This window comes from Cibotium barometz, chromosome 65, assembly GCF_041138505.1.
Source record: "Cibotium barometz isolate CiBa-2024 chromosome 65, ASM4113850v1, whole genome shotgun sequence".
NCBI lineage: Eukaryota > Viridiplantae > Streptophyta > Polypodiopsida > Cyatheales > Cibotiaceae > Cibotium > Cibotium barometz.
In genome coordinates, this window is record NC_141110.1 from 19210795 (window position 1) to 19237428 (window position 26634).

Here is a 26634-nt window from a genome sequence, read left to right on the forward strand (position 1 = left end):
ACTCTTCGAACACTGTGACCAAATGAGTTCTGTGTTCTTGCTCATTCTTGGAGAAAACCAAGATATCATCAAAGAATACTCCTGTGAATTTGCGATGGGGTCGGAATATCCTATCCATCATACGATTAAAAGTAGCAGGAGCATTGGTGAGACCAAAAGGCATTACCAAAAATTCATATAATCCGAAGGCTGTCCTGAATGCAGTTTTATGGACATCTTGTGGCACCACTCGTATCTGGTGATAACCACTCTTCAAATCAAGTCGGCTGAAACAAGCCGAACCATCAAGCTTATCCAAAATATCATCAATTCGCGGAATTGGGAATCTGTTCTTGATGGTAAGCTTGTTCAAAGCTCTATAGTCCACGCACATGCGGAATGAACCATCCTTCTTTTGAACAAGAAGCACAGGGGAGCAGTAAGGTGAGGAACTGGGCTGAACCAAACCTTTCTCTAAAAGCTCGTTTACCTGCTTCATGATTTCTTCTTGTTGTGCAACACTCACTCGGTATGCGGGTTTGTTGGGTGGAGAACTACCTCGCACAAGATCTATACGATAATCTTCGGGCCTTTGGGGAGGTAATTCACCTGGCAATGAGTCAGCAAAACAGTCGTTGAATGCATGAAGAAAATTCAGCCTATCATTAGACATAGCATCCACATTTTGATGATTTGGTACAAGGCTATCACGAACAAAAACCAAGTACGTAGAAAGACTCTTTTTCATTGCTTTATTAATTTGGATGTGTGATACAAGTGGGATGGAATCCCCTTCTTTGCCAGCATCAATAAAATACATGCGGCCTTTATGCATAAAGGAAATCATATTGGACTTGTAGTCTTTGCGGGGCTCAAGCCTATGATGGCATGGCTTGCCCAACAGTACATCACATCCATTTAGTGGAGCAACTAGGAAATGTTCATTATCAAGGTAGCCCTCGATATGGATGCGCAACTTCCCTATCAATGGGATAACCTCCACCTCTTTACCAATAAATGCAGCTTCGGCTTCAATCTGAGGTCCCATGTTCTCAACCTCAATACCCAATGCAGCTGCCGTTTGCATAGAGATGAAGTTATCGGTTGCACAGTCATCAAACATGAATAAGGCAGGCTGATCCTTGATTTGCCCCCAAGCCTTGCAAACCATTTGCTCTTTTGCATCATGACTTGTATTTCCTTGCACATCAGGAACTGCATGTACATTAGCCTTGGTCTGCTTGTGCTCGTGCTTAGGTTTGCGGTCAGGGCATTGTCGAAACATGTGGTCTTTGCTACCACAAGAAAAGCATTTTCCATCCTTGGCATATTGCTCTCTTTGCTCCGGGGTTAATCCGAATTTGTTCTTCCTTGGGCCCTAATCTTTAGATGTGTTATTTTCAGCTTTACCACCCTTGTAGGTCTCCCGGAAGTTCTTTTTAGGTGGCTGTCCACCCTTTTGCAGATTTGGGACAGCCTTGTCTTTCCCCTTTGAACCTCCTTGATCCTGTTTAATCTTGAGCACCGATTGCTCCGTAGCAAGAGCAGAAGCTGTGAGCTGTTGCAAAGTATGTTTCGGGTGCAATTCAATGCCCGAACGATATGCTGGTTGCAGTCCAAAACGAAACTTCCTCTTTCTTTCATCCTCAGTGATTTGCATAAAGGGAGTTACTTCCAGCAACACTTTCCAGAAATTGTTGACATACTGTTGCACGCTTTCATTATCTCTTTGCTGCAGCCTGTCCCACTTTTGAGTAAGAGTTTGCTCCGCATTTGGTGGCAAGAACTGAGCATAGAATCGGTCCTTAAATTCCTTCCAAGTGCAAATGGGATCCTTGGTGATCTTTTCAATGATCCACCAATGAGCAGCGGTTCCTTTCAAAAACATGCTAGCATGGCGTACTTTTGACTTTTCAATAAAGTCCTCATCGCTAAAAGCAATGTCGAGCTGTGCCACAAATGCTAACACTTTAGAAGCATCATGTTCTCCATGAAAGACATCAAACTTAACAGATTTGTCACCTGCTTTAAATTCCTTGAGCTTTCTGGCATGAGGCTCATGGTCTTCTCTTTTTCTTTTCCCCTTATCCAACGGGGCAGCCCTATCTGCATGGGCTCCATGGGCCGTCATAGAAGTTTCATGAGGCACGGTGGCATGTGCTCCACGAACTTGAAACTCAGATGCATGTGACTTACCTGCATAAGGCATTGTCTCTCCATGAGACAACTCAGAAGGCAAAATTCTTCTAGAAGCAGACCTGTCACCTTACCAAGAGATACATGTCTTGAATGCATGTGACTTTCATGCCCTCCATGAGCACTGGCATACATATATCTGTCAGGCTTGGTGCCTTGTGGGGAAGACGCATGACGAGAGGTGACTGACACCTCTTCCTTTTGCATAAAAGATTTCAGCCTTTGAGATGCGGGATCTCCATGCTTCAAACGAGGTGGATTTCTAAATTTCAGCTCTCCGTCGTCCCCCTCTTTGATATCACCTTTGCGGAGGAGGTAGGCAAGTGCCAACTCCCTTGGCTTCTTGCCCACTTCCTGTGCCATGGACTCAAAAGTTACATCTACCATTGCATCAACTTTCCTAGCTTCAATGGCACTTTGCACATGGGGATCTTCATGCAAAAATTTTAACTCTTGCTCTTGTGCCTGCAAAAGTTTTCTCATATGTTCCATTTCAGCCCTCATTGCATCAGGCTCTTGTTCAAGCATAAGTGTCTTTCCTGGAGACAGTTGACCCTTTGATTCACTATCATTAACTCTTTCAAGGGGCTTGTGCCTTCCTCGCAGAGCATCAGACCCACGAGAGGCACTAGATGGACCCCTCGAATTTGGCACTTCCAAAGGATTGCCTTGGCTGTCCATTTGTGTTAAGTGTGCTAGAAGCGGGGTGTCCAGTACACAGGTTCGTTTCCCCACTAGGAAGACGGAAACAACCGTGCCCTGATACCAATGAAACCGATCCCGTCAAAGTGGGAATAGACTCCGTTGGACACCCACACGCGTAATAGCACAACTTTAAAACCACAATTTGAAATGGACAACTTAAAACAACTTGAAATTGAAATGAAATGAAATGGATAGATGGACACCAGCACTGGGGCCGGAAAGGGCCGACCCCCCCCTTAATATATGATATATTTATTGGGAGTATTTAACAAATACAATGCTCCATGGGTTCCAAGAACCAGATGATGTCCATGTACATATGAATACAGTACCAAACAAATAGGCTTGAAGTCGACGTTCGAAGTAGATGTTCGAAGCAGAGCAACCACTTGAGTGGTCCAATCTCTACGGTCCTGTGCCTTCACTGGACTCCGTGGAGAGCGCCCACATCGTGTTCCACGACCACGCACAAACAAGTCAAGGAAGCACCTATCTTAGCATTACCCGGTCCTAGTCGGCCTTATGTTCTTGAAACTGATGCCAGTGACTATGCCATCGGGGCTGCTCTATTTCAAGATGGTAGACCGGTTGCTTTTGAAAGTAAAAAGCTAGACGACACTCAATCTCGTTGGCCAACCCTTGAGAAAGAGCTTTATGCTGTGATTCATGCTCTCAAGGTTTGGAGACATTATTTATATGGCTCCAAGTTTGTGGTATTGACTGATCATCAGTCAATCAAGTAAGTGTGTGATGCGGATGATTTGAGAGGAAGGAAAGCTCGTTGGGCGGAGTTAATGCAAGATTTTGATTTTGAGATTCGTTATCGGAAAGGGTCCATGAATAGTATTGCAGATGCGCTTAGTCGGATTAGAGGTGAATACTTTGTCGTTCACCGAGATTTCTACCGACTTATTTCAGTCATTGAGAGGGCTTTGCAGGACTGATAGTTATTTTGGTCCATTTTGGCAGAAGATCCAAGACGGGAGCTCATTGATTGACCAAGACTCGATGACTGAGAAGTCTACTATTCAGGCTGCAGGAGGCCAGTGGATGATTCAGAATGGTTTACTATTCCGTAATGACAAAATTTGTGTACCACAGATCCAGGACATTAGGTCCAAGATTCTTAAGGAGTGTCACGACGCCCCTTCTGCTGGACACCCTGGGATACACAGGACGTTATCATTAGTGAAACACACTTTTTATTGGCCAAAGATGAAAGGGTATGTAGAAGTGTCAGATTTGTCAGGCAAACAAAGCTGAACACTTTAGACAGGCTGGGTTGTTGCATCCTTTGCAAATCCCAAGTAATAAATGGGAAAGTATTTCCATGGATTTTATTACCGGATTGCCAAGAACACATCAAGGCCACGATTCTATCTGGGTTGTGGTAGATCGCTTGACAAAAATGGCTAGATTTTTACCGACCCGGAAGACTATTACAGCTACGCAATTAGCACGGCAGTTTATCAAGCAATTGTTTAGACTATACGGGTTACCGCAGGACATAGTCAGTGATAGGAACTCTAAGTTTACGAGTGATTTTTAAGAGCTTGTTTTTGAGAAGTTGGAAACAACTTTGAATTTGAGTTCCTCTGATCATCCTCAATCTGATGGCCAGACTGAAAGAGTGAATCAGATTTTGGAGGATATGCTTCGAGCATATGTATCCAAAAGACAGAGTTCATGGGAGGATTATCTTCCTATGTTAGAATTTGCATATAACAGTACTAAGCATACGAGTACAGGTTTTAGTCCTTTCATGCTTATGTATGGTTTTCAACCTAGATCACCTGTTACAGTAGGATTCTCAAAACTTCAGCATGATGCAGCACGTAATTTTTTGCAAGATATGCAGGAAATGTTACAAGTTGCAAAGAAATATATTAGAAGTGCTCAAGACCGAGACAGATTTTATTCTAATAGACATCGTTCACCCAGAGAGTTCTCCGAAGGCACGATGGTGTATTTGCGAGTTCCGAAAGATTCCGAGACTTTACGGACAGGTCGATCTCCGAAATTATCCCCTAGATACCGTGGAGCATTTCGTGTCACACGACGGATTGGTTCAGTTGCATATGAATTGGATTTACCTTCTCATGTGAAAGTTCATCCTGTATTTCATGTCAGTAGACTTTTTTTTTTTTTGGAAAAACGATCCTTCTATTAGTTAATGAGAAAACGCCATAAGGCTACAAAGCTCACCTCACAAGGAGGGATAATAAACACAGTGAGCACCGGAGCTCCACCCCCGTGACTGGCCGCTCTCTGGGAGGGGGGCTACCTAGTAGTACATGCGGGAGGTGAGAAGAGCCAAACTGGAGGCCTGTAGTGCCAAGTGACATCCTCGCCTCTCACGATGAGGAAAGGGCCAGGCTGCCAAGTGCGGAGGAACGCCTTGCGGCGATCTCTCATGCGATCCGAGTCGCCCTGAAGTTTCCCCCAGTGTCCTCTCAAGGTGTGAATGATGTCCACCCAGAGGGCCTATATGACCTCCGTCGGTGGAGTCGCCTGGCGGTCTATGGCCTCCCTGCATCGGGCTCTCCATATGTGCCAAGCCGTGATGCTGCTGATCATCTCCCATCTGTGCCCGTGCCCCTCCTGGGAGACTGCCGAAGAGAAGTCTGGCGTCGGAACCACCGCCATCGCCCTGTCAGAGACCTGGATGGTCACACTACCAGGGACATCCTCGTATCCAAGGGCCGGGCCGCTGTCCGTGGCCCAAGCCACCGCACCCCACGTCACCATCATCTCACCTGGCGAGCCTGCAAAAACCATCCTGAGAGCGCGCTGCCAGACCTGCTGTGCCTGTGGGCAATCCCATAAGCAGTGCCGCTGCGACTCCTGTGCATGGCCGCACCGAGGGCAGGACGCTGGGTGTCTGCCAAAAGCTAGCCAAGCCCCCACAGCCAGTCCTCTATGCGCTGTAAGCCAGAGAAAAAGCGTCACCTTCCGGGGCCGGAAGCTGGCCCAAAGGCGCTGCCAGAAGTCCCTAAGGAAGGCAGGGGAGAGCCCCTGTCGCCGCCGGGGTGCCCGCTATCCTGTGCCTCTGGATCCGCCGCCCCAGCCTCGCTGTGTACTGAAAAAAGGGGGTGCCTGGGCTGGTAGGGGCCGAATAGAGATCTCGCCAAAGCCACTCGCCTGGATCCCACTGAAGGCGAATAAGAGGCCTGCTGTCCCAAGCCCATAATCTCCAAGAATAGTCCTCCCCTATCGAGGCCGGCGAGAGGTCTACATGCCACTGTCTCTGATGAAAGCCGACCACCCGCACCCTCTGAAAGATACAACCCTGGAACTCATCCAAATCTAGTCGGGTCCTCTGAAGCTGGCCTCCCTCTCCCACCTCGAAGGTGAGTGGGGCGACTCTCTCTGCCGAGCCGCAGACCGCTAGAAGGATCTCATGCCGAGTAAAGACGCCCATCCACTGTGGAGGTGGAGGGTCCTGTACTGGAGTCCGCCACTCCCGGGAAATGGCCGCCTCAATGTCCTGCCTCATCAACTCTCTGCCCCTCATCCCGCTGAGTCTCCTCTCCTGAACCTCTAGAGGCAACTGCTGAAAACATATCCAGTCGTCTAGGGACTGGGCTGGGCCGGAGCTCAACGGGCCCCACGACACGTGAGATCGCGATCCAACCATATGACCACTGGGAAGTCGGATCAAGGGGTTCCAAATCAATGGCTGCCTCAGGCGCTCCTCATCGGTGCCCGGGAGAGTCTGGAAGAGTGACGGCCTCAGATGCTCCCAGGCCCTCAGAAGGCTAGCTGCAAAACGCTCCTCGAAGCCAAGGCCCACTCCTCTGGATCGCTGCTCTGTAAAGATCCACCTGATGCTGGGGGTCCAGGGGCCGCTAAGAGAAGGAGTGCAGCTGAGAATCCTGGAAACAAGAAACTCCTTCCACGGCTCAGCGCCTGGTAGGAGGCCACGAACCACCAACTTGCCAAGCAAAGCTCGGCTCTGACAAATAGGATCAACTATGCCCACGCCGCCTCTCTCCCTCGGCTGAGTGATCACAGCCCATGCCACCTTGGCCCTGGCGGGCCGCCCGTCGCCACCGAACCAAAGAAAGTTCCTGATGAGCCTCTGCACCTGGCCAATGCACGCTCGAGAGAAGGCCCAGCAAGAAGTGATATACCACATGGTAGCAAGCAGAACCTGGTTGGCCACAACCACTCGGCCAGCCAGAGATAAACGAGCGGTACTCCAATACAGAAGCTTCTTCCGAATGCTCAGAAGAAGGGGGGCTATCTGCTGCTCCGGAGATATGTCAATGCCCACATAGCATCCCAAATAGCGCACTGTAGTGCCGGGGGGCAACCACTGAAACCCATCAACTGGCCTCCAAGTCGGGAGGGGCACAGAACTGACCCACAACCCACACGACTTGTGCCAGTTGATCAAAGCGCCCGAAGCTCTGCAAAACCTGTCCATGGCTGAGGCGAAGCGACAGAGGTTCTCCTCCCCTCCCTGAAGATAGACAGCAGTGTCATCCGCAAACTCCGAGTCTAGGAGCTCCTCCGAGGTGCGAATGGGGAGCTGGAGGCCCCGCAAACCTATATCCTGTGCCGTCAAGAAAGTGCTCATGGCCTCCGCCACAAAAAGAAAAAGAAAGGGCGCCAGGAGGCATCCCTGCCACACCGAGCGCGAGAGCTGGAACCTCTCTCCGCGCACGCCGTGTATCAGCACCTGGCTATGAGCCGATGTGTAGAGTGCAGAGACCCCACGGATCCACTGAGGGGGGAAGCCCATCCTCTCCATAGTGCCTTCCAAGAAGGCCCAGTCCACCCGATCATATGCCTTCTCGAAGTCGAGAAGGAGCACTGCCAGATCCTCCTGCCGAAATCTAGCCAAAGCCATAGCCTCCCAGAAAGAGAAGATGTTATCCAGGATGCTCCTATCCTAGATGAAGCCTGTCTGCGTGGAGTGGATGATGTCCGGAAGGTGAGGCTGAAGCCGCCTGCTGATCGCCTTAGCTAGGACCTTGTAGGCCGTGCCTAGCAAGGTGATCGGTCTCCACTATCTAATCTCCAGTCTGTCTCCTCCCTCTTTGGGGATCAAGTGAATCAACCCCTCTGCCATGCTGTCCGGCATGTCTCCCGACTCCATGATCTCCTGGAATGCCAATCTGAAACCCCTATGCAAGAGACCCCAGTACCTCTGGAAGAAAGCCACTGAGAGACCGTCCTCTCCTGGGCATTCGCCCCGAGGAAGTGCCTGAAGAGCCGCCTCCAGTTCTGTATCCGAGAAGGGGGAGAGAAGGGAGTGCTGCAAATGGGCCGGCACAACCGGTCTCGTGAAGCTCCAGACTGCCTCCCGAGCAGGAGGACGCTACATGGGAGACATTGACTACTCTTCAGAGAGATTACGCTGGCTTTTTAGTGAGCTCAGGAGTGAGCTCTTAGAGGAAGGGAAGTATGTCATGTGCACAGTGTGTATCTACCGTGTGCTACACGCACGCAAGACTAGTTTCGAGCCTTGGGGAAGCTTGGAACTAGGCAGGCTGATTGACGAGCTGAGTTAGGGATAGACTAACGGGCGGGCACCCAAGTATGGACGGGCGGGCGTCCAAGTGTGGACGCCCGACAGGCCAAGAGCCTATAAAAGGGTTATTGGGATATAGAGATCTCGCGAGTTTGTGAGAGCTCTATGGTCTTGGAGCCTGGATCTAGTGCAGACGTGCACCTGCTTTATGCAGCCGAGGCCAGTAGCAATCTCGAGGCCCGCGAGGGCAACTTCGTGGCGGTATGGGACGTCGCGAGGAGGAGATTGATCGGTACGCCATCCTAGTTAGCTCAGCTCGTGGCTCGGTGGGGACAGCCAAGGTTTGGGGGCTCGCCCACGGCTCTCATGGTTGGGAGGTGAGTCAGGCCTGCACCCCCTTTGTGTTTGTTTGTTCGTTTGTTTGCAGGATTTGAATCTCGAACCGAGAATGATCACGAGGAGATCCGTGGGGATTTGACATTTGTCGACTGCGCATAGGCGTGGCTGCCTGCCTGCCCGCACTGCCACATCGACTGCACACGTGCGCTCTCATCCGCCTGGCTGATGCTGTCGACTGCGCACTGGTGATGCCCGCCTATACGCCTATGCCCACTGCCCGTGTGCAAGACCCGGCCAACAGCACCCGACCCTGCGCATACAACAGTCAGCAATACAACTGTACCCGGCCAGTATACACGACGAGCAGTACCTGGCCAGCAACCGCTTCTCTCGCTCTCTCTCTCTTACAAAAAGCAAACATGCTTTTTTCTTTTTTCTCTCTCAACAGTTCATGCGACTGCACAAACACGAATCTAGCCTTCTTCTTGCAAACAAATCAACCCTACTAGACCACCTTCTCCATCACGGGTTCTTTTGATGAAAAAGCACATACTAACTGAAAAAAACAGCAGCATGCATAGAAAAATCAGCAAGCTTCTCGAACTCATACCTTCTCTTCAACCTCATCTTCTCTACCTACCGACTTGCTCGTTCACGAGGCAAGCTCTGATACCACCGTCAAAACCCCACCGGATCTCCTCGTAGAACACTCAAGGTACGAGACTCGAAACCTGCAAACAAACAAACAACAAGGGGGTGCAGGCCTGACTCACCTCCCAACCATGACAACCGTGGGCGAGCCCACAGTCTTGGCTGTCCCCACCGAGCCACGAGCTGAGCTAACTAGGTTGACGTACCGACCAATCTCCACCTCGCGACGTCCCATACCGCCACAAAGCTACCCTCGCGGGCCTCAAGATTGTTGCCGGCCTCGACTGCGTAAAGCAGATGCACGTCTACACTAGATCCAGGCTCCAGACCATAGAGCTCTCACAAAGTCACACGAGACTCTATATGACTAATGACTAACCTTGGCCACCCTTTTATAGGTTCTTGGCCGGTCATCGAGCGTCCACACTTGGGTGCCCGCCCGTCCATACTTGGGTGCCCGCCCGTTAGCCTATCCCTAACTCAGCTCGCCAATCAGCCTGCCTAGCTCCAAGCTTCCCCAAACCTCGAAGCTAGTCTTACGTGTGTGTAGCACACAATAGATACACACTGTGCACATGACAGTCCCTTCCGGTGACTCTGTGCGCCTGCACTTCCTACAGTCACTACCCGTCGCCATCTCCTTTCACGCCCACCTGCCTGCACGACCGTAGCCAAGTTGGTTCCCGACCTTGCGCTCCATCCCATCACCTACAAGGCGACCTTTTCTGCAGTGTGGTCAACCTTGACGGCCTACCCTACACCCCTCCCCACAACTTTGCAGAGGCAGATCTTCTGCAGGGCTTACAGGTACTTGTTTTTGGATTCTATTCTTAGGGCTTTTGTAAATTGTATGCTTCATTGCAAAATTCCAGGTGCACCCAGCAATTCAGAGTAAGATTTGGTGCAAGATTAGGTGAAAATTGGAGATTTTTTGAGGTCCATGCTTAATTATATGATTCAAGGCAAACATGATAATTTCATGCCACAACTACATAATTTTTGCTTGATTGCAGAAAGTAAAGCTGCAAGATTTGCAAAATTTTGGAGGTTTTTCAAAAATTCGTGCTTAATTGCACTTGCAGCTACAAGATTTGCAGCTTTTGCAATTTATGTGCGATCGACACAAAATTGAGCCCAACAGTGCATTAAAAAAGAGGGTTTTCATATTTGTGTGCAATTGGCACATCATTCAGCTCTTTGGCGAACAAAAATGTGGGACTTTCCATTCTACAGGCCTTGATTGGATGTTTATGCCTTGATTGTACAGAGATTTGCATTGCTTGTGTTGTCAGGATACCCCAAACATTTACTGCAGCCTTGTACTGAGGTAAAAATTTGGTCACGAATCTCTGATTGCCTAGCATAGCACTCCAATGCATTGAGTTTTTTCTTGTAGGTGCTTTCTACAACATACTTGTTGCACATATCTCTTGGCAAAGAGATTTCAGGATTATGGTTGGGAATACAACCGATATATTCGGGTTTTTGTCCTAAGAGGACAAATTGGATGGCACTGACTACTCCCTCTGGCGTTTCATGGTCCGAAACCTTCTTGTCGCCAAAGGTTTATGGGATTATGTATTAGGTAAAGACACACGCCCTATAGACATAGTACCTAGCACACTTGGCCGTGGTGCTCAACAAGCTGCAGTACCTACTCCTCTCTCACAAGAGTAGAAGAGATGGGATACTCGTGATGCCCAAGCGATGGATTTGATTGCTTTGTCACTAAAGCGATCAATCATACCACATATCAGGTCAATGACAGGTGCACAATCAAAGACCGTGAAGGTGGCTATGCATTAGTCACTTCCAGCACATTGTACCAAAGGTTATATCAGCTTGACAGGTTTGACAGGAGAGAGCATGATGTCACCATTTGGTCCATCTCCATTTCCAGAGCCACTTCTATGGGACTGTCACTCCATAGAGCGGCCAAATTTGTGCCATGTTCACATGGGGCCAGGCCAGTGTCCCATGTGAAAGGGCCAGTTTTATGGTGTCACATGGACGGGAGCTAGATCACTGCCACCCGTGTGCGACCAGTGCTGGGTCACATGGACGAGAACCAGTTTCGTGTCACCCGTGTGTGATTTGCTTCGTGCTGCATGGACGGGAGCCTGTTGGTGCCACCCGTGTACCGCCAGGATGGTGTCTTACCTATGAAATTGTCACTCCATAGGAGGACCAGGACATATTTATTTATATTTGTCGCGCCAGTTTTGTGCCCGACAGGAACCTCTTGTACAAGTTTCATGAAAGGGAGATTTCGTCCACTATTTGTGGACATGCATTTATGCCTGCATGCATAAATTTGTTTTTGCATGACTTGTTTGCGTGTCTGCCTGTTATGTCGTGCCAGTACACTAGACGGAGACGCCCCCAGTGTACCGTGGAATGCTGTTTACTGACTTGGTGGTGTGGCGTGTGAACAGGTGGTAAGTATTACCATTTTGGCCCTTTTAAAATGTAAAATCCATAAACTATGGTTAACTTTAATGTTTATAAGCTAATGTGTTCACACATTTAAAAAGGGACTGGACATTTTCTCTTGGATGGTGCCCATAAGTGTTAATTATGTATTAAGGTTTTATAACCTTTCATAAGGCTTTTGCATGGAACATTATTGGAAAATTCCCCACGTGTGGTGGGTTGGTGGATTTTCTCTCTGCATCGCCTCTTTCTCCATCGCCTCCTTGCTGCTGCTGGCTGTACCCGCCTCCTCGTTGCTCGTTGTACCTGCCCTGTACATGCCTGTTGTACCCGCTTGTACCTGCCATGTGCCTAGCTGTTGTACCCGCGTGTACCTGGCTACTGTACCCGACTGTACCTGCCCTGCCCACGCCTGCTGTACCCAACTGCTGCCCATGCCTGCACAGCAGCTGCCCAAGTACTATACCTACCCACGTGTACCTGCTGGCTGCCCATATGTACCTGATGTACCTACTACAAATACAAAATCTGAAAACTACCTGGCTGGTTGTACCTGCACGTGTGAAGTACTTGAAGTGCCTAACTGTACTTGTTGCAAATTGTACCTGTTGTACCGGAATGGTACTCATTGTACCAAGTGCTCTCATATTTTTCTCATTTGTATAAATCTGAAATTTGCTAATTTGAATTCAGAGAATGCTTTAAGTTGTGTAGTGCAGGAGCATGGCATGTATATGCTGACCATGTTCAGGAAATTCTTCCTGGTGTGGCTAGTATATTTCCCTGTGTGGTGTTGTTAACCGTGCTCTCAGAGCTTCTGAGAGCCCGTGAAGGTTAGACTCACCTGGGAATTTGGGAGCAAAGCTCATTGGGAAGAACCAGGCCACGTTCCCTCCGCGGTGTACTCCTTGGCCTGCATTAGTACGGGCGTGCCTGTTGGTGCACGGTCCCAGAAGACCAGTGAAAGACAGGTGTCCACCCAGTGAAGGTGGGAATGAGCCTGTGATTTGGGGCTACTCCGACCAACACCTCTGCATCGACTTGAACCAGTTTTATTTGGTTGTTTTCACTCCCTTGTGGAGAAATCTGGCCTATCAAGCCCATGACACTTGTACAAATATAAATACTCCAAGAAATACAAAAAAAGTATTGAGGGGAGGAGCCAGCCCTTTCCGGCCCCAGAGCTAGTGTCATTTGTATTTTCAATATTTGTGTTGCTGATGTTGCTTCCATTGTTTAATAACAGTTAAATTAAGTGTTCTAAATATGTGTATATTGTCTTCCAATCAGTAGGCCTCCTGTATGGAGCGGTCACAATGGTATCAGAGCCCGGTCATCTCTCTTTCTCAAGAGGAGACACGAAGTTTTGAGATCGAAAGCAAGCACGAACACTTAATTCAATGGACAGCCAAGGCAACCCATTGGAAGTGCCGCCTAAAAAGAGCTTCCGGGATGTCCAAAAGGGAGGTAAAGCTGAAAATACCTCATCCAAGGATCATGGACCAAAGAAGAACAAATTTGGCTTGACTCCAGAGCAAAGGAAGCAATATGCAAAGGAGGGGAAATGCTTTTCTTGTGGCAGCAAAGAGCATATGTTTAGACAATGCCCCAACCGCAAACCAAAGCATGAGGACAAGCAACCCAAGGCAAATGTCCATGAAGTTCCCGATGTGCAAGGAAACACAAAGCATGATGAAAAAGAGAGGATGGTATGCAAAGCATGGGGTCAAATCAAGGATCAGCCCGCTCTATTTAAGTTTGATGATTGTGCAACAGATAGCTTCATCTCTATTCAGATGGCAGCCGCCTTGGGTATTAAGGTTGAGGACATGGGACCTCAAATTGAAGCAGAAGCTGCCTTTGTTGGTAAAGAGGTGCAGGTTATCCCACTTATTGGGAAGTTGCGCATACATATCCAGGGTTACCTTGATCATGAGCATTTCTTGGTTGCACCACTTAATGGATGCGATGTATTGCTTGGCAAGCCATGGCATCATAGGCTTGAGCCCCGCAAAGAGTACAAGACAAACAGGATTTCCTTTATGCATAGAGGCCGCATGCATGTTATTAATGCTGGCAAGAAAGGGGATTCTATCCCACTTGTATCTCACATCCAGATTAATAAAGCAATGAAAAAGAGTCTTTCTGCGTACTTGGTTTTTGTTCGTAATAGCATTGAACCAAGTCATCAAAATGTGGATGTTTTGACTCAAGATAGGCTGAATTTTCTTCATGCATACAAAGATTGTTTTGCTGATGCATTGCCTCGTGAACTACCTCCTCAAAGGCCCGAAGATCATCGCATAGATCTTGTGCCAGGTAGTTCTCCACCTAACAAACCTGCATATCATATGAGTGCCACACACGAAGAAGAGATCATGAAGCAGATTAATGAGCTTTTGGAGAAATGTTTGGTTCAGCAAAGTTCCTCACCTTATTGCTCTCCCGTGCTTCTTGTTCAAAAGAAAGATGGATCATTCCACATGTGTGTGGATTATAGAGCTCTAAATAAGCTCACCATCAAGAATAGATTTCCAATCCCGCGTATTGATGACATTTTGGATAAGCTTGATGGCTCGGCTTGTTTCAGCCGTATTGATTTGAAGAGTGGTTATCACCAGATACAAGTGGTGCCACAGGATGTCCACAAAACTGCATTCAGGACAGCTTTTGGATTGTATGAATTTTTGGTGATGCCTTTTGGTCTCACCAATGCCCCAACCACATTCAATCGTATGATGGATAGGATATTCCGACCCCATCGAAAATTCACAAGTGTATTCTTTGATGACATCTTGGTTTTCTCCAAGAATGAGCAGGAGCATAGGACTCATTTGGCCACAGTGTTTGAAGAGTTGCGGAAGCATAAACTCTTCATTAATGCCAAGAAAAATGAGTTCTTTCTTTCAGAGATACACTATTTGGGTCACATTGTATCCGAGGATGGTGTAAGAATGGATCCTGCCAAGATAGAAACCATTCGGAATTGGCCAGAGTTGCAAAATGTACATCAAGTACGTAGTTTTCTGGGGTTATGTTCATATTACAGGCGCTTAATAAGGCATTTTGCTATGATTGCCACCCCTCTACATGATCTCACGAAGAAGAAAGCCACTTTTAAATGGAGCCCAAAGGAGCAGGATGCCTTCTTGCAACTCAAGAATGCTATCATATGTGGACCCGTATTGATCGTTCTCGACTTGCGAAGGTCATTCACAGTGGAATGTGATGCTTGTGGCGATTGTATACGTACTGTCCTAAATCAAGAAGGTCATGCACTTGCTTATGAGAGCCGTCAATTGCATGATGCCGAGCTTCATATGGATATCTATGAGAAGAAGCTCTTGGCTGTAATTCATGCCTTGAAGATATGGAAACATTATCTTCTTGGGACTGAATTTGTAGTCAAGACAGATCATCAAAGCTTGAGATACTTTCTATCTCAAACAAAGCTTTCGGAGAAGCAGATGAGAATGGCAAACTTTCTTTCCATGTTTCATTTTCAGATTGTACATACTCCGGGAAAGAAAAATGTGAATCCACGAGGCCTTATGTGGCTGCAATTTCAGTGGCCTCTCATGGGGACTTATCTGCCATGCGAGATTTGTATCATTTGGATGCTGATTTTTGCCATATATGGACTAATTTGATGGCTGGTCACTCACATGCCTCTTATGTGATCAAAGAGGATTATCTTATGAAAGATAACTGCTTATGTGTGGTGAAGGATATGCGTCCAAAAGTTATGGAGGAATGTCACGCTCCACCTTATGCTGGTCATAGAGGTATCATGCCTACTACACGCATGATTGAGAGATATTTCTTTTGGCCAAGCATGCATAAAGACATTGAGGCATATGTACGTGCATGTCTTACTTGCCAAAAGGTAAAATTTGACAGGCAAAAGCCTCCAGGTTTGCTTCAGCCATTGCCTATTCCCTCGCAGCCATGGGAAAGTATTACTATGGACTTTATTATGGACTTGCCTAGATCCCAGCATGGGAATGATGCTATTTGGACCATTGTGGACAGGTTTAGCAAGCAAGCTCACTTCTTGCCCGTCAAGAAAACCATTAAAGTTGATCATATGGTGAAGCTTTTTCTTGCTAACATCTTCAAGCATCATGGTATGCCTAAGTCCATTGTTAGGGATAGAGATCTCAGGACTACGAGCCTCTTCTGGAGGGCTTTATTTGATAACATGGATACTAAACTTGAGTTTTCATCAGCTTATCATCCCCAAACGGATGGCCAAAGTGAAGTTGCAAATTCAGCCGTGTTGGATTTGTTGAAGTGTTATGTGGCAGATCAAAAGACTGCATGGAAGAAGTATCTTCCACTTGTAGAGTTTGCCTACGATAACACAATTCATGCCTCCACGGAAAAGGCCCCGTTTGAGATTATTTATGGCAGAGTGGTCTTGCCACCCATCCTTCGTACAAAGGATGAGATTTTTGCAGCTGATGAGTATGTGCGTGACTTGGATGTAGCCTTTGCTCAAGTGCGGATAGCCATTGCAAGGTCACAAGATAAGCATAAAAGGGCTGCTGACAAGCATAGGACAGACATGCAAGTCAAGGAAGGTGATTGGGTATTGCTGAAATTTGAGAAAGCTAGGCTTCAGAAGAGGCCAAGGCGAGAGGATCCTACTCGATATTATGGACCCTTCCAAGTGATTGACAAGATCAATGACGTGTCCTTCAGGCTTGCTTTACCCAGCCATTGGAAGATTCACAATGCTTTTCATGTGAGTCTTTTGCGGAAGTATGTGGGGCCAGATCCAAAGGAGCCTGTCACAGAAGATCCACCAAAGTTGATGAGCTTGAGGAGATCCTTCAGCCAAAACAGATTGTATTTCACAAGGAGAGAAAGTTACCACATGGGAAGCTTTCCAAGAGATACCTTGTGAAATTCAAAAATTATTTACCAATTGATGCAAAGTGGGTAGATGAGGATTATTTTGCTGACTACCCTCAGCTTCTACAGGCATATCTTGAGGCTTTTCAGTTGAGATCAACTGTTTAGAAGCCCGGGGAGATGTCACCATTTGGTCAATCTCCATTTCTGGAGCCACTTCTATGGGATAAGGCTTTTGCATGGAACATTATTGGAAAATTCCCCACGTGTGGTGGGTTGGTGGATTTTCTCTCTACATCGCCTCTTTCTCCATCGCCTCTTTGCTGCCAGCTGTACCCGCCTCCTTGCTGCCGGCTGTACCTGCCTTGTACATGCCTGTTGTACCCGCTTATACCTGGCTGTTGTACCCGTCTGTACCTGGCTGTTGTACCCGACTCTACCTACACTGTACTACTGTACCCGACTGCTGCCCATGCCTCCTGTACCCGATTGCTGTCCACGCCTGCTGAACTCACCTGCAGCTGCTGCCCAAGTACTGTACCTGCCCACGTGTACCTGCTAGCTGCCCATATGTACCTGTTGTACTTGCTGCAAGTACAAAATCTGAATACTACCTGGCTGGTTGTACCTGCACACGTGTGAAGTACCTGAAGTGCCTGATTGTACTTGCTGCAAATTGTACCGGAATTGTACTCATTGTACCAGGTGCTCTCATATTTTTCTCATTTGTATAAATCTGAAATTTGCTAATTTAAATTCAGAGAATGCTTTAAGATGTGTAGTGCAAGAGCATGGCATGTATATGCTGACCATGTTCAAGAAATTCTTCCAAGTGTGGCTAGTATATTTCCCTATGTGATTGGTGTTGTTAACCGCGCTCTCAGAGCTTCTAAGAGCCAATGAAGGTTAGACTCACCTGGGAATTTGGGAGCAAAGCTCATTAGGGAGAACGAGGCCACGTTCCCTCCGCGATGTACTCCTTGGCCTACATTAGTACGGGCGTGCTTGTTGGTGCACAGTCCCGGAAGACCAGTGAAAGGCAGGTGTCCACCCAGTGAAGGTGGGAGTGAGCCTGTGATTTGGGGCTACTCCGACCAACACCTCTGCATCGACTTGAACCAGTTTTATTTGGTTGTTTTCACTCCCTTGTGGAGAAATCTAGCCTGTCAGGCCCGTGACACTTGTACAAATATAAATACTCCAAGAAATACAAAAAAGTATTGAGGGGGGGGGGACGGGGCCTTTGCGGCCCCAGTGCTGGTGTCATTTGTATTTTCAGTATTTCCAGTATTTGTGTTGTTGATGTTGCTTCCATTGTTTAATAATGGTCAAATTCAGTGTTCTAAATATGTGTATATTGTCTTCCGAACTGTAGGCCTCCTGTAGGGAGCGGTCACACATGATGCTCATTCATATGTAACAAAAAGGTTGCTTAATGCTTGTTCATGACTTAGGCCTTTGGTCAGCTCCATAGGGGTGACCCTGGGCCTTCTACATAGCTTCTACTGATGTCTTCTAATGATCTAATGATGAACTATTGAATGAATGACTGATTTATGCGCTTATGCTTTATATACATGTTTTGGGAAGTAGTTGCCCAATTGTCCTGTTGTCCGCCTGCTGTGGATAAGAACCTGAATGAAATATTTGATCAAATATGCGCTTTTTGTCTACTACCCCTGCCACACCTGCTGCCCACCTTCTAGCCCTTAGCCACCTGCTGTACATAGGCCTGCTGCCAGTCAATAGAGCATTGGCTGCCAGCTGACAAGCCCCTATACCTTCCCCTTATGGTGGTGCTACTAACGATGATGATATAGATGCTGATGTGATGCTACTGATGAAGATGCTGATGCTACTACTGACTAATCAGGGATTAAGAATGTTCCTGCAGAGTGAAACCGGACAGGAAGCAATGAATAGACACTTTAGATGACAGCAAAATATGAAAACACAGCAGAAAATAACCATAAACAATATCAAAACGCTACACTGAGCCGGAACGGCTGGCCCCTCGTAGGAATTGCTTTATTCCGATGAATAAAAGGGTTACAACCAAACCAAGGTGCGGGTGTGAACAACACCAGATCTTTCCACCAATACTTTAGAGAAACAACTCAGCTCCCAAAAGGCTGAGAAACAGTCAGCAAAGAGAAGCCCCTAAAAACAGGCCCCAAACCAGCCCCTGGATTCCACACGTGTGATCCTGAACTGTACCATTGTACAACTGCTGCACACGGGCTGTTCTCAGCACCTGTACGGCCTGCACCAATGAAAAGGTATGCTGTACTGCTGCTGTACTTTCTGTACAACCAGCGTATGAATGGACTGGAGTGCTGTATGACTGCTGCTCCTCTATACAGGCTGTACAAGAACAGGAGAAGAAGCTGCTGTACCCTGTAAGGGTTGCGGAAGAGAAAAAGGGCAAGGCAGTATGCTGTATGGCCAGCGCAACCAGAAGAAAAGGCTGCCCGACTGTAGAGAAAAGAGGTTGCCCGCCTGTAGATAATGAGGCTGCCCAACTGTGGGCCCCCGTATGACTGCCGGGAGAGAGAGAGGAGGGAGAGGACTGCCCACCTGCAGATAAAGAGGCTGCCTGCCTGTGGACCCCTGTATGACTGCCGGGAGAAAAGAGGAAGTGTCGTCTGCAGCTTAACGTCTTGTACGGCCTGCAAATCCAGAGAATCGCCAGCTATCCTCTCCTCCCAATCCTTATGCCCATCCCTTCTCCCCATTTTCATAGAGTCGACCTCCTCTATTTCCAGCATGTGCTTGCTTTTCCCTTAGCTAAAAGTGGCCTTCCCTCATGAAAATACCCAAATTTGTGCTTTATATAGCCGATCACTCTATAAATGACCAAACTTGCCATCTTTAGTGTCCATACTATAAAAATACCTCATAAAAGGTGGGCACCAGGCTTTTATTGACTTTCTGGGCCATGCCCAAATAATAATATGTCCACCCCTTTGCTAATAGTGTATGAAAACACTAGCTCATCACTTTAATGATGAAAATCCCATGCCACTTTTGTCCAGATGCCATCTTTCAGGCCAAAACGTTGCCGGTTAATGCTCCCGCTTTCTTTTGTGGAAACTTGAAAGATCCTTGTTCACACCTTGGTTCCCCCTAGTGTATAAAACACTGGTCTCAAGACAGGTGAGGGACCAAATGGTGACATCCCCTCCGTCTTATGAAGCAGTCGTCCGCAATTGTATAAACCTGATACCACTGAGATATCCTTCAAGAATAGCAGATCCATTGCCAATCCACAATCCATGCATTAAAGCTATAAATCCAGATTCCACAATCCGAAGCCAGATACGGGCACAAGAGCCAACCATATCAAGAAAGAAACTTTATCCATACCCTGAGCCAACAACTCTGATAATAAGTAGCCAGAGGCACAATAGCCCACTGTGTCTCAAATATCCATAAATCCATAAGCCAGATAATAACTAGACACAGACACAAGAGCCAACTGTGTCCCAAATATGTATAAATCCATAAGCCGCTTTTCTGAATGTTCACGAATGCTGAATCCTTCCCAAAACATAAGCACGAAGCGAGCACCAGGGTTGCTAGTCCTGAGAAAGATCACACCATGTCAGGTTGCATCTGCCATTCATGTATCGTAAGTCTGTACGAAAAGCACATCATGTCAGGCTGTATTTGCCATACATGTACTGTAAGAAAAGCACATCATGTCATCATGTCACACTATATCTGCCTTACATGTACTGTCATGTCACGCTCCATAAGCCATACATGTTCTGTCATATCAAGCTTCATAAGCCACACATGTTTTGTCATGTCAAGCCTCAGAAGCCACACATGTTCTGTCATGTCAAGCCACACATGTTTCGTCATGTCAAGCCTCAGAAGCACACATGCCATCTCATGTCAAGCCTCAGAAGCCACACATGTCAAGCCTCAGAAGCCACACATGTTGTGTCATGTCAAGCCATACATGCTCTCTTGCCATGTCAGTGGGCTCACACCAAAGTCCTTCCTGGGGATCCATCCACATACATGCAAAAGACATAAACTCCTGTTGACATGTCAATGGGCTCACACCGGAGTCCTTCTGGGGATCCATCCACATACATGCAAAAGGAATGATGGCATGCTTGATATGAGAAATCCTTCTCCGCAAAACCACCAAAACAAGCACATGTTCACACAAAAAGCCAGGGAAGCTCAACTGGCACGTTGTTGTCCAGGACAACCCTACAAATCTTTGACCAACCATATAAGCACAATATGCCTACCATGTTGGCTTTGAAACAGTTCATAGACTAGAATCAGCCAATCCATGATATTGATAAGTAATTCATAGTTTTGTAGCCGCATATGTGACATATTCTAGCGTCCCATACCACTAGAATACTCCCCATATGACGACAGTTCTAGCATCCCATGCTGCTAGGAGTCTTCAATACACAAGATCCAAAACCATAAACTTATTTACCAAACCCATAGAATAGCCTTTTCCAAACTCAGAATGTTTTCCATCGCCTTTCAAAAAAAATAACTTTCCTAAAACACATCTCAAGATAGACATAAGAAACATTCTCCACTTGCGTCAGCAAAGAAGTTCAACATGTGCAAAATTCCAAATATTGGCAAAAAGCATCAACTTGGTAAAACTCAAAGTATACTTAGCTTTTCTTTGCCAGGTTCGTCGTGAAGCCAAAATAAATATCTCCTTAGCATACACATAAGATATACCTAGATGAATCCAGGAACATGCCTCAGCATTCACATAAGATACCTTGAGATATAGCTCCATATAACTCGCTTGAACAAAATTTGATTTAAAATCCAGAATAGTCCATATGGAACGAGTGTTGAACACGGGCACACAAAACTAACTCCATACTTCGAGGATAAATTCTGTGAATCCATAAATCCTTATGCCAAGTTGTCTTCTGCTCATGCTTTGGACACATGACTGCTTCCATAAGTCCAATTGCCAAACTGTTGATCATTGTAGTCCCCACTTCTAATCTTTTCTCTCTCATTGTTAGAAGAAAGCCTCTACTTCCGAGAAAGCCTAAGCTCTGATACCAATGAAACCAGACGGAAAACCAGATGCAATGAACAGACACTTCAGATGACAGCAAAGACATGAAAACATAGCGGAAAATAACCATAAACGATATCGAAACACTGCACTGAGCCGGAACGGCCGGCCCCCCATAGGAACTGCTTTATTCCAATGAATAAAAGGGTTACAACCAAACCAAGGTGCGGGTGTGAACAACACCAAATCTTTCCACCAATACTTTAGAGAAACAACTCAGCTCCCAAAAGGCTGAGAAACAGTCAACAAAGAGAAGCCCCTAAAAACAGGCCCCAAACCAGCCCCTGGGTTCCACACGTGTGATCCTGAACTGTACCGTTGTACGGCTGCTGCACACGGGCTGTTCTCAGCACCTGTACGGCCTGCACCAATGAAAAGGTATGCTGTACTTTCTGTACAACCAGCGTATGGATGGACTGGAGTGCTGTACGACTGCTTCTCCTCTATACGGCCTGTACAGGAAGAGGAGAAGAAGCTGCTGTACCCTGTATAAGGCCTGCGGAAGAGAAAAAGGGCAGGGCAGTATGCTGTATGGCCAGCGCAACCGGAAGAAAAGGCTGCCTGACTGTAGAGAAAAGAGGCTGCCCGACTGTGGGCCCCCGTATGACTGCCAGGAGAGAGAGGGGGGGGGAGAGAGAGAGAGAGAGAGAGGACTGCCAACCTGCAGATAAAGAGGCTGCCCGCCTGTGGGCCCCTGAATGACTGCTGGGAGAAAAGAGTAAGTGTCGTCTGCAGCTGAAGGTCCTGTACGGCCAGCAAATGCAGAGAATCACCAGCTGTCCTCTCCTCCCAATCCTTATGCGCATCCCTTCTCCCCCTTTTCATAGGGTCGACCTCCTTTATTTCCAGCATGTGCTTGCTTTTCCCTTAGCTAAAAGTGGCCTTCCCTCATAAAAATATCCAAATTTGTGCTTTATATAGCCAATCACTCTATAAATGACCAAACTTGCCATCTTTAGTGTCCATACTATAAAAATACCTCATAAAAGATGGGCGCTTGGCTTTTATTGACTTTTTGGGCCATGCCCAAATAATAATATGTCCACCCCTTTGCTAATAGTGTATGAAAACACCAACTCATCAATTTAATGATGAAAATCCCATGCCACTTTTGTCTAGATGTCATCTTTCAGGCCAAAACGTTGCCGGTTAATGCTCCCGCTTTCTTTTGTGAAAAGATCCCCGTTCACACCTTGGTTCCACCTAGTGTATAAAACACTGGTCAAGACGGCTGAGAGACCAAATGCTGACACAGAGAATTAGCCATGGCACGGGCGTGCTTGTGACACTATGCATTAGTCACTTCCGACACATTGTACCATGGGTTATATCAGCTTGATAGTTTTGATAAGAGAGAGCATGACGCTCATGTGGTTACCACTCTTACACCTGCCATGCAAGAGGCAGAATTGTGGCATGCCAGGTTTGGGCATGTGAATTATGGTAGTTTGATGCTATCAAATCATAAATGGCGCAGGACATGCCTCATGTAGAACTGCCACCAAAACATGTATGTGAAGGGTGCATATTGGGTAAGATGCATAGAAATGCATTCCCAAAAGATGGATCAACAAGGGCTGTCCGAAAATTACAACGTGTGCACAGTGATGTGTGTGGTCCTATGCAAACACCGTCTATTGGAAAGCATGTATACTTTGTAACCTTTATCGATGACTACTCCAGATTTGCTTGGGTGTATCCTTTGAAAGCAAAATCTGATGTATTTGCATCCGGGTTCCCGTCCGGTTTCATTGGTATCAGAGCACGGACGGAGTAGTCTTAAGGCATGAGGACCCCTCTCTCGAGCTGACTCATAAAGTCACTTATATAGGCCACCTATAGTCCAGGAGCCAAATATAGCACATATCCCATAAAAGCTACTAACCCCCACTTAAGATGCCTAACTCAGCCATGTGCCTTGATGGCTTTGCTCCTTCAACAATAGGAATAGTGTGTTTGACCACCTCCAGAGGTACAAGCTTTATACCTTCTTGCTTCATTTGAGACTAATAACAGGAAGTTGTCAACAATATGTACATCTTGTTGATACCAAGATGAGCTACATAAGGAACCTCATCACGTTCCTTTACCAAAAGTTTACACATACTTATGTTATGAGGGACACAAATGCAATCCTGATAATAAAGTAATCCATCGACAAGAGAATAATCTCCATAAATCTTCAAATCAGAAGGACTAGACTATGGAGTCGTAATCACTCGAAAAGCATTTGCAAAGTCTCGATCATCTACATAATATTGATTTTAAAAAAGGGTTGGAATGTCAATTTGAACTATAGAAATCGCCGAGGCTAAGGCCTTATGCATTCTACTAAGAGCATTGGCAACAACATTAGAAAGACCAGGAACATATTTAAAAGCCATATGGAAGTTTGCCAAATACTCCACCCATTTGCTTTGTCGTGCATTCATAACTGGTTGAGTGAAAATATACTTTAAGGGTTGCTATCTGATGTATGTAGCTCTGCTCTGCATACATTTAGGTGTCACAAACCAGGGGCCACAGGGGGGGGGGGGGGAGGGGAGAAAGGCAAGCCAAAGGGGGTGCTCACAAGAGGGAAACAGAAGGCAACACAAAGGCGGGAGAATTCAGGGATTTGCAAAGGATGCAACAATCCTCCAGCTCCAAGCCTTTCAGCTTTATTAGGCTAGCACTTGGTACACCTTTGCTCATAATCCTCAATAAAGGATTTCATGTGCGGCCAATAGAAATGTTAGCCAGCCAAGGCCTAGGTTCTATGTATGCCCGGGTGCTCCGCACTAGCTACGTCATGGCACTCATACAATATCAAAGCTTGGACGCCCAGATCAGTGGACACATAAAACTTGCCATCCTTGAACAATAATCCACCTCTAATGGAATATGTCTAATGCCTATATTTTAATGAATGTATTGAATTTACGAGCATGTCTCAATGAATGAACTCCATGGCAAACACATGCATGTAGCTTAGAAATCTCCCTTTCTTAGTAATTGTATGTGGATGACCAGTCTCACTAAGCATTATTAAGGAGAAACAAGGTCCGGACCAAATGGTGGCATAAGGGCATCCATAACCTTGATAGACACCAACCCGAGAACCATTGACGAAGAAGTTTGTCAAGATTGATAGTTTAGATGCAATCAAAGTATATCACAATTAGGTTTGCCCTCTGGTGAGGATTATGGGTAAAGCTGCGTAGGTGACATATGTTGAGGATAAGTATTCATAGTTCCTATTACTTTTCTCTTCGATCATTGATCTTGCCTATTTTTGAAATTACCATTGTAACCTTAGTTCCACAATCTTTTGACACGTAATGGTCTGGTCTCTTATACACATGGACCATAAAGATGATTTCACACATTCCTTTATTGTGGTGCACATTTTTTTGAGATCTCAAGATGACATTACTTGATTTCGATGATACCTTTGGCTTATATATATGCTTTAGCCCACATCTCCAACAAATGTTCATTTGTCATATGCCTTTCGCACAATGCTTTAGTGGGTCTCCTTAGGCACATTTTTTGATGCACTTCCAATTCATCTTAGTGTTCGGAGGCGAGACATTGTAGTTTGCTATATGTGGGAAGAGGTTCTTTTGAAAGAACTTTATCATCGAGGAGGTTTGGACCTCCTGGATATGGCACACATTGGGGTGGAAGGACACAAGAGGTGGAAGGGTGGTCAATTTTCTTCACACAATTGAAAACTTTGTTGTGATGGAATTTTAATATTGGAACTTCCCAATACTCCTCCCAAGATTTTGAAGAATCCTTTCATTGGAATGATGAGCTGATTATGCTCTTCATGAGATTCTTGTGTAGGACTTAACTATGGTAGTTGTACTACGAGACTGCCTAGCCATTTGTGGTTGTGACTTGCGGCAATGAGTAGCTACAGTCACAACATCCTTTGAGGCTGAGATAGCTTGTCGCTCTTGAGTACTATGCGCTTATGAAAGCCCCACGATTGTAGGAGAAGGTGGCGGGGAATGTTCTATAGGATAGATGGATGTGGTGGGCTAACTTGAAAGTTGGCCACATTCAGACACACGTCTCATTGCGTCAAGGCCGGGATTGAGAAGGAAATGATCATTATGACTTGGTCTTATGCATCTAAAGGTGATCTTATATGAGGTATATCCTGGTGGTATAGTGTACTAGGATCTACCTCATATAGAGTTTCTCGATGCATCTATATTTCTATTTGTGTTAGTTAATCGAAGACGAGCAGCATTGATTTTTGGAATCAATTACAAGAGAGGGGGGAAGAAATGATTGGAGTGTTTGTGGTTGTGATTGGATCTATGCTTGATGTTTCGCCATTGATAGGGTGAAGCTTTTATGCGTCAGAAGTTCCAAGCGATTGTGGAAAACCGATGGGCACATTGATTGGGTTCACCAGTAGATTTTGACAAGCACGCATGTCATATACTTTGCAGAGATCCTTACTGAAATCAGTTGATTCCTCGCATTGATTTATTCCACCGAGGCAATCCAGTTTGTGCCCCGGATGTTGTTTAGGGAATTGCTAGTAACTTTATTACACCTCAAGGAACATTCACACCTCGAAGAACATTCACACCTCGAGGAATATTCAGGAGCTCACAAACTAGTGATTGATGGATTGGTAAAACTTGGTATACCGGGTATATTCTGGTGGTAACGGACTCTGCGATCTGCCATATGTCTAGTTTCACTGGCCCTTCATGAGGCAGTTGCATTAGACTACTCCGATGTGGCAAGAGTCCAAAACTATGTGGTAATGTGGTATTGGTGGAGAATTATGCTAGAGTGATTGACTGAGTTGAGTTCCTATTCGTGATGAATGTCCTCTGTCTATCAAACAGCAAAGAGGATGTCTCAGATTTTGGTGAAGTCCTTTACGCATTTGACACTGAAAGAC

The 26634-nt window shown here is 46.4% G+C and overlaps 1 protein-coding gene across 8 annotated transcripts in view; it reads right to left on the reverse strand.

Moving 5' to 3' along the window:
• Positions 1–26634, reverse strand: part of LOC147603011 (membrane-anchored ubiquitin-fold protein 3-like) — a 46351-nt gene that overhangs the window by 15037 nt on the left and 4680 nt on the right. The window lies entirely within an intron of this gene.